This window comes from Eschrichtius robustus, chromosome 8, assembly GCF_028021215.1.
Source record: "Eschrichtius robustus isolate mEscRob2 chromosome 8, mEscRob2.pri, whole genome shotgun sequence".
Classification (NCBI taxonomy): Eukaryota; Metazoa; Chordata; class Mammalia; order Artiodactyla; family Eschrichtiidae; genus Eschrichtius; species Eschrichtius robustus.
The window spans coordinates 92,514,705-92,528,400 of NC_090831.1; the positions used below are offsets into that span (position 1 = coordinate 92,514,705).

The 13,696-nt window shown below is 37.6% G+C and overlaps 1 protein-coding gene across 4 annotated transcripts in view; it reads right to left on the reverse strand.

Annotated features, from left to right (window-relative positions):
• The window catches only part of DOCK4 (dedicator of cytokinesis 4), a 482,024-nt gene that overhangs the window by 228,320 nt on the left and 240,008 nt on the right, over nt 1–13,696 (reverse strand). The gene's annotated exons all lie outside the window — the stretch shown is intronic.

The following is a 13,696-nucleotide window of genomic DNA, read 5'->3' on the forward strand; positions in this document are numbered from 1 at the left end:
CAAAACACAAAAAGAGAGACCAAGAAATGAAACTTGAATTTTCTTTGGTCCACAAAGGAACAGAAGACCTCGCACTGTCTATAGAACTTGCATTGAAAATACAGTGACACCTAGATTTAATGCAAACACAAATAATGCTGTTGATCAGCCACTAATTCAAGTCAATAAATACTTGTGGACACCATTTATACCCAAGATAATGTGTTACACTATTTATGTTCAAAAAAATAAAATGAATATCACCCTCGCCCCCAAATTAATCTACCAGCTACCACAAGCTTCTGAATTTTAATACCCTGGTGCCCACAACAGAATCAAATGGCTGGCTGCCTCAGGCAGAAAACACACAGCCAACATCCCCAAAATGTGACATTGGCCTTGGTCAGTGTAGCTTCAGCCTAGGGATCAAGCAGGGAAAGGGAAGGTAGGGCTTAGTAAGGTTCAGACCCTTCCAAGTCTTCATGCTTATTTATCACTTGGTCCTTGCCATAAATAATGGCTCTGTCATCCAAAATCACCCTTCTCCCCTACAGGGGGAGAAATGAGGACCATAATCAGATCTCTAAGGAAGCATATGGATTTGAATTTATGGTTGTTCTGGAATATTTTTATTCTCTTTTGCCATCTAAATCTAGATAGATATATTTAACAGATTCAACTACCTGGCTCACCCTGTCCTTTTCTTATATTATGCCTAACCCTGATCTCTCACATGAGAAAGGGCAACCAATACACATTTCTACGGGGTCATTTCCACACTTATTACCTATGTCTTGTTCCACAGAGCAGTGGCTGATGAGATGTGACTGAAGAGAATATAAATTGCTGCAAGGATTCTCAAATGAAGACTGTAAAGTTCCCATAGGATATAATTCTGAAGTGGAGGCTGGAAATGACAGATCCAACCTTGGATGCAGAGTTAAATCAATCTAATCCAATTGTCATTTACTATAATTCATGGCAAAGGACTGCAAACTCTCTTCAGAGTAGAAGAATATTTACTATTATTTCAAATTTAATATGTACTAAAAGGAAATGTGCAAAAATTCACCTTGGGATAAATGAATTACACTTTAAAATAGTCATTAGGTAATACTAATTTTTTATTAGGTAATACTATTTTTTTGAGAAAACACTATTTTTTTGAGAATGGGCACTCTGCTAAGGACTTTACACGGATTAACTCCTTTTATCCTCACTACGCCTTTAGGAAGTCGGTATTATTATTATGCCATTTTATAGTTGGGAAAACTGAGAAATAGTAAATAGTTTTGCCCAAGATTACAGAGCTGTTGGAGAAAAGACAGTCTCTTCAATAAATGGCGCTGGGAAAGCTGGACAGCTACATGTAAAAGAATGAAATTAGAACACTCCCTAACACCATACACAAAAATAAACTCAAAAGGGATTCGAGACCTAAATGTAAGACCGGACACTACAGAACTCTTAGAGGAAAACATAGGAAGAACACTCTTTGACATAAATCACAGCAAGATCTTTTTTGATCCACCTCCTAGAGTAATGGAAATAAAAACAAACAAATGGGACCTAATGAAACTTCAAAGCTTTTGCACAGCAAAGGAAACCTTAAACAAGATGAAAAGACAACTCTCAGAATGGGAGAAAATATTTGCAAACGAATCAACGGACAAAGGATTAATCTCCAAAATATATAAACAGTTCATGCAGCTCAATATTAAAAAAACAAACAACACAATCAAAAAATGGGCAGAAGACCTAAACAGACATTTCTCCAAAGAAGACATACAGATGGCCAAGAAGCACATGAAAAGATGCTCAACATCACTAATTATTAGAGAAATGCAAATCAAAACTACAATGAGGTATCACCTCACACCAGTTAGAATGGGCATCATCAGAAAATCTACAAACAACAAATGCTGGAGAGGGTGTGGAGAAAAGGGAACCCTCTTGTACTGTTGGTGGGAATGTAAATTGATACAGCCACTATGGAGAACAATATGGAGGTTCCTTAAAAAACTAAAAATAGAATTACCATATGACCCAGCAATCCCACTACTGGGCATATACCCAGAGAAAACCGTAATTCAAAAAGACACATGCACCCCAATGTTCATTGCAGCACTATTTACAATAGCCAGGTCATGGAAGTAACCTAAATGCCCATCGACAGACGAATGGATAAAGAAGACGTGGTACATATATACAATGGAATATTACTCAGCCATAAAAAGGAACGAAATTGAGTCATTTGTTGAGACGTGGATGGATCTAGAGACTGTCATACAGAGTGAAGTAAGTCAGAAAGAGAAAAACAAATATCGTATATTAACGCATATACGTGGAACCTAGAAAAATGGTACAGATGAACCGGTTTGCAGGGCAGAAGTTGAGACACAGATGTAGAGAACAAACGTGTGGACACCAAGGGGGGAAAACCGCAGTGGGGTGGGGATGGTGGTGTGCTGAATTGGGCGATTGGGATTGACAGGTATACACTGATGTGTATAAAATTGATGACCGATTAAAAAAAAAATACCGTATATTAACGCATATATGTGGAACCTAGAAAAATGGTACAGATGAACCGGTTTGCAGGGCAGAAATTGAGACACAGATGTAGAGAACAAACGTTTGGACACCAAGGGGGGAAAGTGGCGGGGAGGGTGGGGGTGGGGGGGTGATGAATTGGGCGATTGGGATTGACATGTATACACTGATGTGTATAAAATGGATGACTAGTAAGAACCTGCTGTATAAAAAAATAAATAAAATTAAATTAAAAAAAAAAGATTACAGAGCTGGTGTGTGGCTGAGTAGGAATTCTATGCCACATATAATTCAAAACGCTCGTACTTCATTTGAATGCTATAAAATAAATTCTTTCTCTGCTTCATAGAATAATTGAGCAAATATTTACAGAACACTGAGATAAGGGAGAAGTCATTCATCCTCCGGGACTCCACTGACACAGTCAAGCTTGGTCCCAAGAGGGACCCCACGTCCTTCCTGGGCTAAGAGGAATGGAAGAAGTGGAAATCCTGATTTAGCAGGTTTCAAAGCCATCCCTGGTTCGAAATTGTTCCTTGGTAGTTTTTTCAATGAAACATACTTAGAAAAATGACTTGGGAAATAAATTATTTTACTAAACAAATGCAAACCTCCAGAAAGATTTAAGTATTTGGCTTTAGTTGGTCAAAACTCCGGAGGTTTAAGACCAGTGTTTGGTTTTGCTTCTTAGTCATCAGTCACCTACTAACATATGTTTATTGATTGTATTTTAGCCCCAAACGCAAGCAGTGTGACCATTTTCCCCTCTCTTGATTGCGGGCCGCATGCTCTTTTTTATATGTTTGAGGCACACTTATGTTTGAGGCTCCTCTTTATCCCTACTGAAACATTTGAAACAAACGTCACTTTATCTTCTGACAGGTCAGCCAAAAATGATAAATAACAATAATATTAATATACAAAAGTCAACATGGCATTCTATATATTGAGACCTTAACTTTAATACTGATATAAAATACCATTCCATATTCACAAATTTCATCAATCTTCTGGTAAAATAATGTTTCCTAAAGCATTCTATTTCAGACACTCCTTTTGCTCTGTCACTATATTAATTTCACTAGTCTAGACAGAATCCTGATTATGCAAGTATTATTATCACATCCTATTACAGAAAGAATACCAATATGTACTAAGCCATATCCCTTAGCTTAAGCATGCCTTAAAGGGGAGATAAAAATAGACTGAATATGGGTACTATGGAGAAATAAGTCACGTGCAATTTTTTTAAAACCAGACTTCTTTTAAAAGGAAAAAAAACACAACTTTTTATGGCCAATTAAATAAAATTTTTATTCATTTGGTGAAAGTTGTTGGTATACAAACTCAATCAATTTCTCTTCAGCTTTGGTGACACAGCAACCACTTAATCAGCAAATGGTTTCAGAGAAAAAAAAGAACTACAGCAACACATTTCAGAATCTTCAGATTACAATAAATACCACCCACACGCTCACACACATCTGGAGAATGCCAAAATGTTGCCTTCAAGGCAGGGGGACCAAATGAGTGGATGACATTTCACTCTGGCACATCTTCTAAAATTCTCTCACAAACTTTTGTGGCCACACACAAAGGTATTTTCAATTCTCTACTGTAAGTCAAAGAGTGGCACCTCATCAGAAAACAGAACTAGCTTTTGTGAATTTAAGAAGTGTCCTATTATAAGATGTGCATACCTACATTACATTATTTATACTTTTTTCCCCCTAATCATAAGAGGTATGTGTGTTTCTTTCTATTACACTGTGACTAACTAGAATACAGGCCCACGGCTATTAACCTTTACATTCCCAGCTGCTAGCCAATGATTTGGTACCTCCTTAGTGTTTAAAGACTGAACAAATACAACCTTTTAGGAAAAAATAGAGCAAAATATAAATTATTGGGAAGCAACTTTCGCTCTCTTCCCTATAATATCTTATTACTTCACAGTAGTGAAATGTACAAAATTCTCCAGAGACATTTCAATCAATGGTACCTTACCACCAGATGTGAGAGTCACATAATTAACTTCATGGCCCCTCCAGATTCTAGATCATGCCATTTAACTCTGTCTGCCCCGCATATCCTATGTCTTTATTACAGTAAACATATAGTAATGGAAATATCTATGGTGACATAATATGTTTTCAAATGAGAATACTGCCTTCTTCATCAGCAAAGAATGAATAAGCACATAGAACACTTCTAGACACATTAAGAAATGAGAGTTGATATTATTACCAGCAGAGAAAAATCATCATTTGACTTCCCGTTATAGTGCCATGTCCTCCCAGAGGAAATATCACTGCCAGAGAAATTTAGTGTCCACCTGAATTCCTTGTGTGAGCCATTATAAATCAACATATTATAAATCAACAATCTCAAATTCTTTCTTTGGAAATAAAGAACAAAAAAATCACAACTATTTATTATTTATAACCTGCCTTCTTCTAACAAGGATTTGAGAAAACCAAGATAATGAAATAAGAGTGTGCAAGAGTATCCCCAGATATCCCTGGGGAAAAATATTAAAAGTCAAAATATCCCCTGTCCTGGTGTATTTATATATGCTTTACATGGATTTTCTCATTTAATTCTCCCAACCACCCTATAAGGTAGGAGCCCCTCGCATCCCCATTTTACAAATGAGAAAGCTGAGGCTTGGGGATATTGGGTAAGTTGGCCAAAGTTGCATGGTCAGTCAAGGTTGGAACCAGGAAATTAATTTCCAGGGTCTGATTCCAAAGTTTCAGCTCTTAACCACAATGTTACGCTGTCTTCAAAATAACAGAACACCTCAAAACAGACAAAAAGAACAAGCCTACCCATGTCACGTGAACCAAGGATTTTATTATGAATATTTTCAATAAAATACAAAAATAATAATTAAAAATGCATGAAGCCAGACAAAAAAAAATAAAGTCACAAACATATCTGTGTTTAGGAAGTTTATGTCTGTGAACCTGTTCAGCTGCACTACTGACCTTCTGATGTACTCAAAACAACCTCTGATAATAAAGGGTGTACTTCAACAGCATAGTTTGATAGAAAACTTTTTACCAGTGATGCAAATAATATGGGAGGCACAGTAGGGTTCTGAAGACCCTAATGGCTTCTCCTTCCCCTTCTTAGCAGGATAGGATGCTCCTATCTTCCCACCCCCTCCTCCAATCATAACACTCAGAAGCAGCTGTCCTGTAGGAAAGGCCCTACCTAGGGTCTTGGAGGCCTCCAGGCCAGAGGTGGGAGGGTCCTCCCAGCCTTCTGATTAATCACATAAAGTGGCTCTCCCATATGGCGTTCTTAGGACAACCATTTGCCTTCAAAGAGCAATGCACCTAAAGTTAGGAATGACCAACACCAAGGAGATTTTTGTATTTCTCTATATGGATTCATGTTTATCACTCTATATAGCTCCCCTCTCACAAGAAGCAAAACTGCCTAGTGGTTTAATGATTGTGGAAGTTACACAATGTATACTTTATCCAAAAGTGTATGATTGGATAATATCTTGGGTTGAAGTCTGATTAATCTGCAAAAAATTACAAAGAATATTTCCAAAATCATTTTGAACAGTTAAGTCACTGAAATAAATTTATGTTCTCCAAAAGTGATAGTAACAAAAGAGAGCAAACACTTCGGTGGTCTTATTCTGGTACACTAATTGGAAAAAGAACTGTCTGGTTCTTTTATGCTTACACTTTTTTATTTTTATTTTTTAAATTTATTTATTTATTTTTGGCTGCGCTGGGTCTTCGTTGCTATGCGTGGGCTTTCTCTAGTTGCGGCGAGCGGGGCTACCCTTCATTGCAGTGTGCAGGCTTCTCATTGTGGTGGCTTCTCTTGTTGCAGAGCACAGGCTCTAGGCGCACGGGCTTCAGGAGTTGCAGCACACGGGCTCAGTAGTTGCAGCACACAGGCTCAGTAGTTGTGACTCGCGGGCTCTAGAGCGCAGGCTCAGTAGTCGTGGCTCACGGGCCTAGTTGCTCTGCAGCATGTGGGATCTTCCCAGATCAGGGCTCGAACCCTGTCCCCTGCATTGGCAGGCGGATTCTTAACCAACACGCCACCAGGGAAGTCCTACGCTTACACTTTATAAAACAATTGTAAATACCAAAAAATAGTAGTGTCTTTGAAAAAGCCAAGTCCCTTGTCTTAAATTTAACTATGCTGTGTGTGAGGACAATTAATATCTACTCTACAATGAATAGTAGTGCAGGGAGATGCACCAGCAGTCAGGGAGGAAACAGTGGGAGCAAGAAGACGTTAGGAGAATAGTGAGAAGAGGTAGCAGAATGGTTCAGCTGCTCTGACGCTAGGCCCTCTACCCAAAAGGCAATAGTACACAAATAGAAGGTGATCTCAATGCTTCTATTTCACTGCTCCTCCTGCATTTTCTCAAATGCTTTCTGATTGACTAACAGTGTAAGACGCTTCCAACCATCCGTGCAGGGAACTGTTACTGTGTTCTTTCCTAGAACGAGTGGCAAAGGACAACTCAAGGAGCATTCTAAATTGTCATAGTAACGCCCCCAGGAGCTGGTGCTACCGCAGACCTGGCAAGATACTCTGGGGAAGTGAGTGGAAGGTGTGCTAGCTGCCCTGGGGTGGCCACTAGACCAAGAGTTTTGGTGCTCACCATGGCACAGAAAAAGGGGCTCTCATCCAGGCCATCTCCAAACATGGGTGTGTACAACATTCTCCTGGGAGCTGTATAAAGCCCAGGCCCTAGCCTGGGGATCCTGACTTACTATGGACCTAAAAGCTCCCTATGTGTTTAAAAGCACAGTCATATTTAACAACCACTGTTTTGACCCAAATGCCTAGGCACTAATGAGTCAGAATTGCTGACTGTCTTTTATGATCGCCGTATACAACCAGAAAACAGGCAACAAATGCCTGATATCTTCAGGTCAACGACTTCTCCCCTTTCTTCTCCCAACCATGTGACTGATACAAATGAAGTTTTTCCTTGGCAATAAATGAAAGCAACTCCTCAAGCAAGTCTTCCTAGATAAAGTTATTAATGTGCTTTCTAATTTTAAAACAAAAGCAACACAAGGGTCATGAGCTCTTCTGATTAAAGGGAAATGAAACAAGAAGGATCCTTGATACCAGGGTTTCCACAGTAGTTTGCCTAAAGAGCAGAAAGACTCTGAGTTTTCTTTTTTAATATTAATACCCAAGTCCAGATTCACTTTACAAATATTTGAGGTTGAAGGACTAAGCAACCAACTAATGGGATGGCTTTGTCAGGACAATAAAGGATTTTGCTTTAGTTGAATGATGAAAAAGGGAGATAATTATTTTAAACTACAGTTAACTCTATTGCCAATGTTGAACATCAAGCTGATTCTTTCTTACTACTTAGAATGACTTAAAACCACTTCATGTTATTTTTCTTTTCAGAGAATAAAGCTAACTGAATCAGAATTCTTCTTGGGAAGGTAAAGCTCAAAGAAAAAGGAGTGCAATGCTTTCTAAAGTTATAAATAAGTGATGTACAGATCACCTGCTGATTGACGGATGAATTAAAGAAAAGATTTGGTTCAACTGTTGATTTGAGAAAAACAGTAATGACTATAAGTTCTAAAGACTTGAGACCCTAAAAATCTCATTGTTGAATTCAAGTAAAATCCTTAGAAACAGCTAAACTGTTGAACTGAGCCACTCAGGAAAAAACTTGCTTATGTCTATCTCTAGAGAACTCATTAAGAATTTCACTAGAAAACAAGTTTCTTAGAGAAGTAACTAAAAGTAGGTGATGATAGGATCTGGTCAACAGAAACAAGGACTGTGAAATAAGAAGGCCTGTTTACACGCAGAATGTCTTATGCTTATTCTTCTTGGAATTTACATAATTTGATTATGGTAAACACTATTCCTTTGACATTTCATGAGGGAGGAATCACTCTGATTTATAAACAGTAATTATTCTGACCTTTTTAACAATGCCTCTTTTGTTAGAAAGTATCTGTAATAAACAATCTTGAAAGTAAAGCAAACCTGAGCTCTTTATAACTACTCTGGGTTGAAGCATGCAGTTCTTTGCAAAGGCAAAGAAACCTTAATGAAAACAGACTAAATTTAAAAAATCTAAGTAATTCAAGCCCTGCAAAAACAGTAAGTATAATGTCTTTCATACATTTATTATCTCAAAAAAATGTTCTAATTTTTAAAATGAAAGAAGCCAAAATCGAATGTCCCTTTCAACAGCTTACTGATACTGATAGATTCTTTATATTCATTATAACTTAAAAAAATGAAAACTTATGATTACCAAAAGGGAAAGCAGTAGGGTAGGGATAAATTAGGAGTATGGGATTAACAGACACAAACCACTAGATATAAAAATAGATAAACAATAAGGATTTGCTGTATAGCACAGGGAACTATAACAACCTATAATGGGAAAGAATCTGAAAAAAATATATGTACATGTATAACTGAATCACTTTGCTGTACACCTGAAACTAACGCATTATTATAAATCAACTATACTTCAATCTAAAAAAAAGTATCTAAATCATCATTAAATACTATTTATTAACAAGATGACCTATGCAATTGGACTTTCTAAAGGTCAAATGCTTCTTCTTTTTAACCAGGGAGCTACAAAGCCTCTACACTGATATGCAAATATTCATGTGTATGAGGATAGGTACATTATTTTCTGTAGAGCTCCATAGTTTTCATAAGTTTGAAAATGAACTTTAGGCACTGAAAAGTTTAGGAAGCATTGCTTTAGACACCACAAGTATTTTCGGTGAAACAAAAACAGCAATACTGGTTACCATACAAAGAGAAACTCTAGCCTTTAAAAATACTTCTTGACTTAAAGCTTAATAGTATTTTGAACATCAATAGAATGTAAGTTCTGGGAGGGCAAGAATTTTTTTTTTTTTTTATTCATTGATGTGTCCCCAATGCCCAGATCAGTGCCCTTCCCCGAGAAGGAGAGCAGTAATTGTTTCCTGAATGAATGAATATCAGTGATTCAACAGCAATAGCGTGAAATCTCTGTTGCTCAATGGAGATAAAAAGATGCAGTCTCTGTTTAACTTGTGGTCAAAGATCTCTAAATGGAAATACTTAGGAGAAGACGCTACACAGATACTCCTCAACTTACAGGGTTACGTCCTGATAAAACCATTCAGCTTTACAAGAGCATTGTACCGAATATGGCTAGCCCAGGGAAAGATCAAAATTCAAAGTACAGTTTCCAGTAAATGTGTATTGCTTTCACATCACTGTGAAGTCAAAAAATCCTAAGTCGAACCACTGTAAGTCAGGGACTGTCCATAAATTTATCTGCTAATCTTTATTTACTTTTTTTTTTTTTTAGCAGGACAGATTTTGCAAATGATGCTCCCATAGAGCCATGTCTGAGAGCACAGTTCTGATTAACACAGGAGAACCTGAAACAAATCCATCACCATTGCTGGTGCACTCAAGCTTGAGTTCTCTCTCTTATTAATAAGCACGTCCCCACTGGAGTGGAAGACAGAAAAAACTGAGACAATAATGACACAATCTTTTAATACTTTGCCTCAACAACAGTGAGAGACTTGTAAACTTCCTTTAACTGCATCGATGCCCACTCTGTGTAGGGCACTCTGCAAGGTGCTGGGAACAGAAAGATAAGGAGAGGGTAAAGTCTTATCTTCAGAAAAGGAACTAACGAGGACCGTATCATGAATGATTCCTTTGTCAATGGTGAATCACCTTACAGCACAAATGGCAATGAAGAGCAAAAAAAGTCCTTGTAAGGTGGGTTGCTATGTGTGAGCATGATTTAATTGGTAGTGAATTTAGGAAAACTAAATTAATCTGAATTCTCTATAGGCAGCAGACACAGGGCAGAGGAGAACAGACAGAGACGACCAGAATCCTGGTGAAAAGAACACCCATCTGGTCATCTTTTAAAACACAGGAATAGGGGTGGAAAGCCCTTCTGATCAATTTCTAAAACTCTGCACTGTTTAAGTACAATGAGACAAGTCGGCTGCGTAAGTGTTTAGAGCTAAAGGGGATGAGAAAGCCAGTTCTGAATACATTTACTCTATGAGTTTTTGGTTTTCTGCCACTTTAAAGTTCCAGCCATTTATTCTTATAATAATGTAGTAATTTAAAATTTCAAAAATAATTGGAATTGTGTGGTTCTTAAAATGCTACAGAGAAAAACTGTGGATCACTTCTACGCTGGGTGTTCTCAGCATGAATAAAGTTATTTGTTTGCTTGTTTTTGTTTTAATTTAGATCCTCCTCCTGGTCCATATCTTAAAATCTCTCCTATTAACATCACTACATCTCATTTTATTTTTTTTGTATGCAACAGAAGTGTGACCAAAGGGGGAGCAAACCACAGAATCTGATCAACTTCGAAGTGACAACAATCCCTATTTTCGCGCACCTGCTAGAAGAATCAAATGATGGCAAAGAAGGGCGAGAGTGGAAAGCACTCATGCCTTTAAAGAGGAAGCCCGAGGGAAGGTCACTGTGGGTCAGTGATGTACAGACACCCACAGGGAACTCTGTGCCAGCATGTCCACACATAGCAGGAAGCACTCTGGGCCGCATGGAACTGTTGATCTTGCCACAGTCCAAGGAGGACCTCTGAATGCCTTCTTCTATTTCTGTTCTCAAATAGACTTGTGCTCCCTGCATGCATGGCCAGTCAGACTTTTTCCCCTCCATTATTGCTGTACTTTGGAGAGGTTATAATTTTGAGTTAATTTTATAACATAAAACTATAAAAAGAGATCTATGCCAACTATCTTTCTACGTTCAAAACAACAAATGCTCCTAATTTATGTAAAAATATAGAGGCTGAACTTGTGTGATCACACTATAATAAGTTGTAAATGAGGTATGAAATAAGAAATTCTAGCGCAGTGCTCAGAGAATTAAAGAATCATATGTGCTCCCTTAACTGTGTTATGTACTATAATATAGACACAAAAATATTAGCATTTTATCCAAGAGTGGGCTAAATAACTATTCTCTCCAACAGCTCCCTCCTGTAAGGTCTTAAAAAAATTTCCCAGTAACTAAGTCTTTTCAAAAGAAGCCCTAATTCTTTAATTTCCTCTTAAAAATGAAAGGCAATTAGATCACATCAGCCTCTGAAGAGACCAAATGGAAGCTATGGTTGTAATGTCTTTAATTCTCCTCCTCATTATGCTAGATTCCCATTCTCAGTTCTTTCCAACTGTGATGTGTCAGACTCCAACTCTACCGCCTGATACCTCTTTCCTGAGCACACCTGGCAAAAGCTGTCTAACTTGGGAGCCAGGATTCACCACCAATTTCAGATGTCTCTCTTTGGAGGTCCCGTCCTGCACTCAGCAGTTCCATTTTTCATCACTAACTCACTTCCGATCACATTTTTGCTCAAAGGTTGCTGACCTTGTTCCTGCAACTCACTTTCAGCCCTGAACTCCCTTTCATTCTCTCTTTTACTCTCCAGCAGCAGTTCATCTTGTTTCCCCACTTTCCTTATAAAAGATCAAGGCCACAGACCCAGTCCCTGTTTTCCATTTCAATATCTTACACCCATTTCAACGTCCTCCCTCCCTCCCACATTAGTAGAAGAAGTGACCTTCCTCTTTCTTGAAATAGCTGCCTTCACATGTGTCCTGGATCCCTTCTGCCATCTGCTGCAGGAGTCACCTTTGGGTCTCCAGCAGGGCCTCACGCTGCTGGCACGCAACTGTTGCTCCTGTGCACTGTGTGATGCGTGAATGAATGAACAAGGGAGTGGTGAGTGGTTTCCTCACCTTTGGGAGAACAAATCGCTATGTTTTTTAGTATTTTTAAAAAAATTTATTTAAGTATAGTTGAGTTGAGTTATAATGTTGTGTTAATTTCTGCTGTACATCCAAGTGACTCAGTTATACATATATACATTCTTTTTCATATTCTTTTCCATTATGGTTTATCACAGGATATTGGATACAGTTCCCTGTGTTATACAGTAGGATCTTGTTGTTTAGGACAAACCTTTATTAATTCAGAGTTTTGGGGAAGCTGGTCCTTACATAGACACAGGATTTTGCTTAAGCATATAAGGTATTCCCTCTCACAGAACATTAATCTTCTAAAAGTTGCCTATTTTGTTTTATATATGAGTCAAAGTTTATGCTTTAAAATAATACTATTGTAATATATGTGTTATTATAATACTGAATGTTCTAGACCTTCAGAAAACATTCCTGTTAAGTTCTGCCAAAAACATTATCAAAAATATCATTGTCAGTTCAAAGGAACCCAGGATTATTATTCAAGGCAGAATGGAATCCAAACCATGTATGGGGCTAGTGATTAGACCAGATTAATGAACCCGTCTTCTTTCGAAGAGATTGAAAAAAACGCCTGCCCTCATTGCTTTACTGCCCACATGCATAAAACATTGATAATTTTAAGGAGGTAATTCATTAACCATACATACTATATGCTAAAAGGTAAAGCAAGCACCCAAAGACCTGTCACAAGGAATTCACAACCATTCAATTCTGTCACACCGCTCTACCTATCCCTTTGTTCTTTCTTTGTTTTTCTCTCTTTTTTTTTTCTGTTGCTAAAGTATTTTAAAGCAAATCATATCCCTGATGCCATTCAACCTGTTTACTAGTCTCTCTAAATCTTATATAACTATAATAACACATACCTTAAAAATTAATAATAATTCCTTAGACTATATGATTTCTTTAAGAATTCAAGACCAAGCACCACATATCATTTCTGGTTATGTTAAAGTACAGTTTCCGTTTTTAATCATCATCATCATAGCTTATAATTACTGACCAATGACCTGGTGTCAAGCATTAGACTAAGAAGTATATGCATTATCTCATGTAATCCTCAAATAATCCCATGAGAGAAGTACTATTATTATCCTCTTTTAGCAGATAAATTATAGACATAAGAGACATGAATTAATTTGCCCAGGCTGATGTAGCTACTGAATGGCAATGGCAGATCCTCTGACTCTAGAGCCTGGCCACTTATATACTATAGAGTGGTATCTGCACAAGATACAAGATCTGAGTCTTGAGGATGGAGAAAAATTCAGATATATTTCATAGTCCAGAATGAGTTCATATAAAAAAAAAAATCTGTGCCTCACCAATAATATTCACTACTTTTTCTTAAATGA